We start from the raw sequence: 5,163 nt of genomic DNA, 5'->3' as shown, positions 1-5,163 counted from the left end.
TTTCTTAATTACATCCATATTCATTTCCTAGGAAGGCACAAATACTCTGCTAATGCACTTTCTCTATTATACTTTCTCAGGAATCTGTGTCTGCAAGCACTCAATCATCTGGCAGGAGCAGGAGCTTTAATTGCTTCCTGGCTCCCATCAGTTCAGAGCAGGGCTGGAGCATGTTGAATGCAGGGGAGAAGGTAACTCATGTTTGGCACTGTGATTTCCCTGTCCCTGAGCAGGTTTAGGGGGTCAGGCACAAGGCCCAGCAGTTCAGTCCCTCTGGCCCACGAGGATGCTGAAGCTGGGACATGCACTCAGACCCCAAGGCCTGGCTTATTTGTGTTCTGGGACGTGAATCCAGTCAGCCCCAGATGCCTAGTTGCTCTCTTTGGTGAGGATTTGTCTGCTCTAAGGTTCAGGGGTTCAGCTTCACTTCTGCTTTGGGTTTTTGACAAAATCTGAGACCTTAACCTCAGCCTGCAATAAAGATGAACCTCACTGCCAATATAAACACTATAATCAAATAGATTTTCCAGTCTACTGTGTAGAAACCCAACTGCAAGGCTACACAACCTTCTGCATATCAACAGTAAAAAATAATGATGACTAATCAATAATATTTATTTGAGGGCCTGTCAGGATCCCAAGTACAAGCCTGCACTGGAATCTTGGCAGAAATGAATTCAGTGACAGATTGCCTGCGGAGTTCAGTGCAGGGATGACTTCAGCGAAACATTTCAGTGGCTGGCATTCCAGAGCTGAGGCAAGTGCAGATACCAGGATCAGCAGGAGCAGGGGCTGTGCAGGGGCCAGGACTGCTTATCAACCCCTTCCTTGCTTTAGAACATGTTTGTTAGCTCCCCTGTGCCATGCTGCAGGAGACATGGGCAAAGAGAGAAACTAGTGCCAAGCACAGCAACCTCGAGCATCATCTCCTCCTCTGTTCCTGCCACATTTTACCCTCTCTCTCCAGACATTGTGACAATTAAAAACTTTCTTATAGACTGATTGTTACTGTTCAGGGGGAAATATATTGGAACCAGAGAGAAAAAACCAAATTGCACCTTTTAATCCAAAACTAGATCTGAAAACTCAGCCATTGAGAGGGAGTTCAACAAAGCAAAGAGCATAAAGTGGGAAGTTGTCCCTGATCTGACTGTTCAACAGAAACTGGCACCAGTGCTGGCAGGTGTCTGAGCAGCACAGGAGCTGGGTGGCTTAGTGGGTCTTAAAGATCATTGTGAGATCAGTGGTCTTAATGCTGATTAACTTACTTGTATTTATTATATAATTAATTATGTTGTGTGTAAAACCATCAATAGTTGTCTTAATTATTTTGTATTTGAATAAAACCCAAGCATGACACTGCTCCTGAACTAGTACTAGGATGAATCTGGGCACAGTTTTGACCTGAAGCAGCAGCACAATGCATGTGCAATTAAACCTATTCAGCTTGGGAGTGCTAATTGTCTCCCCTCTGGTGTGAAGTGCTTCGTCTCTTATAATGCAGTGATTCTACTGATTTTTCTAGTGGCTGTATTGTGAGAAACAATACCCACTTCTGCAATAGAAAAAGTAGATTAAGACTATTAGCATCAACTTCTGTTTCATTTTGTTCACTCTGTACACATAGGAGAAAAATGATGTCAAGGCTCCTTTTCTCCTTCTTCCCCACTGCTCGAATTTTAGCTTTACCATCAATCTTTCACACAAACTTTGTAAATTCTCATCTTTCTCCCCCAGCTCTCTGTTGACAGCTGTCACACTGCAAACCACCACGAGAACCCTCCTGAGCTGAATGAGAACAAGATCTTGTCCATCATTCAGGACTGCTTTCACACCCCTCTCATCCTTGCCCCATTTTCCCAGCCCTGTCACTGCAGATTTTACCCCGAGGCAGGCAGTGGCTCCCTTCTGCTCCAGCTTCTGCTGCCACGTCTCCCTTCCCTCCTGTTTTCTCCCCTACGCTCAAAACCTCTGCCTGCAGCACCCCTCTTGTGCACTGAGTGTTTCTGCCTCCCGACACTCTCCTTTCTATCTGGGTGTAATTTCATCTCCTCCCATGCCAAATTCCAGTTTCTAAACTCTTCTCAGATGGTTTTCCATATTGTAATCATGGACTGAGTACCAACATCATGGCTGGGAGTGTTCCCAGCTGGAAACTCCCTGACATTGCTGCTCTGAGGGAACTCTCTATCCACCTCTATCTCCATCCCAGCCTTATCCTACCTTGTCCTCTGATAAGTATATACAGCAAGATACAAATTTACTCAGATACCCTCACTTGCTGCCAGAATTCAGGAGAGGGAATAATGCCCAACAGCCTGTTCAGTTCTCCTCTCTGGATTCCAAGTCTCTGTGTTTGAGCTGTTGTGTCCTTTGCACAGATCTCTGTGCTGTGTTCACTCCCTTAAATACCTCTCAAATATTTCTCTCTCCAGCTGCATTATCATGTCCCACTATCCTCAGTTCCTCCAACCTTCAGACACTTCTGCTTACTCAAATCCAGCTCTTAGAGTAGGTCTGTGGGTGGTTCTTCTGGAGTTGTATTTTTTGTATTAAGTAATGGCTAAAAAGTGGTCAGTGGCAAGGCACAAATAAAATAGTGCTGAAGTAGGAAGGTGCTCAGGTTTGGGGGCTGTGTATTTTATGCAGGAGCAGACTGGCTCAAGCAGCCATGAAGTTAACTGATAGATTCTGAATATGGTTCTGACTTAGCATCATTTTGAAATGTTGCCCAACATGCTTCAATAACATGCTTCAATAATTGTGCCATCAGAGGAAAAATATCTACTCTTGGAAGGCAGAATTATGTTGTTATAGGAAAACCAAACCAGCTCTCTCTGCTTTCCTTTCTTGAGACAGATTCCACACATGTCTCAGGGAGCTCTCAAAGTACCTCAGTTCTATGGGGGCTCTTTAACATCAAAGCACCAGCTTTGGTTTTCAAGTTTTGCGTATTCCTGGTTTTTTAATTTACATTCCCATGTAAAAAGATTTTGTGACCTCCTGACTCTTACGACCACTGATGTGAAGATGCCATTTCACACCCAGTGAAACCCAGGTGTGACTTGCAGTGACAAGCAGGGGATTTCCACGTCCCACTGAGCCAGAAAGTCCCAAAGCAGCCTCAGCGACACAATAAAATGTCACTCAATTCTTCATAAGCACTACTTCAGTGAATTGTGATAAACAGCATGTACAGATTGTCAGGACACCAGTCACCTGAAAATGCAGGAGATCTTTAAGTTACATGAAGTCTAAAGAATTGGTGACAACTTTTCTCTGCTTCTATACTTCAGGCAAGGAATCAAATTTCCTTTCTAGCACTGTGAGGCTGAGTTCCAGTGTGTCACTGAACCAGAAAGGGTGTGAACACTGAGGATGGAGGGAATTACACTTTACTTCCTCCTCCAAGTGCTTGTGTCTTTCTCAAGTAACAAAAGCCATCCATTCCTGCCATTCCTAGAGGGCTTTTTAGAATTCATCCTCATTTGTTGAAGGGATCTTGAGCAGTGTCATGATCCACAAGGAAGAACTGCATGTGGGGTCTTGTCCTGATGCAATGTTCCTGCTGCAAAATGGGGCGTCCAGTGGCTCTGCACAGGTGTGTGTGAACACATGTGCACAGGGCTCACCAGCAAGATCACAGCCCAGCCTTTGGGCGCTATTCTCAGGGTGTTAACCCAAAACGGGAAGGCACATGGAGGGATTCCTGTGCAGGGCCAGGAGCTGGACTCAATGGTCCTGGTGGGCGCCTTCCAGCTCAGCACATTCTGTGGTTCTGTGACGAATTTGGATTTCAGAGCGTGGCAGTGCATAAATCACACAGCTCCTGTGTGGCCTCGCAGGATTGCCCGATCAATGCCACTGTCCCAGCCCATGGCAGGCTGGGCAGGGTGTCCCAGCGAGGCTCGCACATGGCCATCGACTCACTCGACGCCTCCTCCCCTCCCTGGGCCTGGGCCCCCCCAGCCCTGGCCGGGCTGCAACGGGCACAGGCCCAGAGCCAATCTGGCACAGCGCCAGCCCAGAGCACACGGCACAGGACCGTGTCCAGACTGTTCTGGAATGAGACCCCACAGCCTCTCTGGCCTCTGCTCAGGGCTGGCACTGCCCAGGGCAGCAGCTCTGCATCCTGTGCAGGGGAATTGCTGGGCTCAGTCCCTGCCCGTGGCTCCGGGGCCATCGCTGGGTCTGGAGCAGAGCCTGGGCCTGCTCTGACCTCCTGCACACCGGGACAGCCAGGGACAGCCAGGGCTGAGGCCCCTCTCACTGGGGCTCTGCTGCAGCCTGAGCAGCCCCAGCTCCTTGAGCCCTTCCTGAGCACGGAAATGCTCCAGGCCCTTCAGCATTCTCGTGACCTCTGACGGATGGGCACAGCGGGCCCGGGCCTCCTCGAGGCCGGGTGGAAGGCCCGTGGGGCCGGGGCGGCACAGCGGGCCGGGCGGGGCGGGGCGGAGCGGGTTTGCCCCGGGGCCTGCGGGGGCGGCCCGGACCCGGCCCGGGCGCTGCCCTGAGGCGCCGCCGCCGCCGCACGACGCCCGCGCGCGCTCCCGGGGCCGCCCCGCGGTCACGTGCGCGCCCCCGCGGTCACGTGCCCCGCCCCGCTCTCGCCCCCGCCCCGGCGGCGGCGGCCCCTCAGGACGGGATGTAGTCCCGGCTGGGGGCGCGGCGGAGGATCCCCCGCGCCGGACCCAGCCGCAGGGCGCGGCGCCTCCTAGCGGGGCCGGGGTAGATCCCGCCGCCGCCACCGCCGCCATGGCCGCGGCCGCCCCGGTGCTCCCCGCGGGGCCCCCGCGGCGGGGCCGTGCCACCGCCCGGTGCCGCGGACGCGACGGGACCGGTCCCGCGGGGGGCCCCCGGGGCTCCCCGCCCCCGGGGCGCGGCCCCTCCCCCTCCCGCCGGACAATGAGTCCCGTATGCTAATGAGGGTCTGGCGTCACTTCCGCTCTTTCTCGGCCGCCATCTTGGCCCGGGCAGGCTCTGGGCAGCGGGACCCGGCTGTATTGTCTGAGGGGCCCGGGCGCTGCCCCCGCCGCGCGCCCCCGCCCCGGGCACCCGGCCCAGTGACCGCCGCCCCCGCCCCCGGGACCGCTCCGCACCGCCCGCCCCGCACACTGCACCCCCCGTCATTTCCCCTTTGTCTCCCCCGCGCCGCCGGCGGCT

This window comes from Camarhynchus parvulus, chromosome 20 (genome assembly GCF_901933205.1).
Source record: "Camarhynchus parvulus chromosome 20, STF_HiC, whole genome shotgun sequence".
NCBI lineage: Eukaryota > Metazoa > Chordata > Aves > Passeriformes > Thraupidae > Camarhynchus > Camarhynchus parvulus.
Note: the sequence above shows the minus strand (reverse complement) of the source record.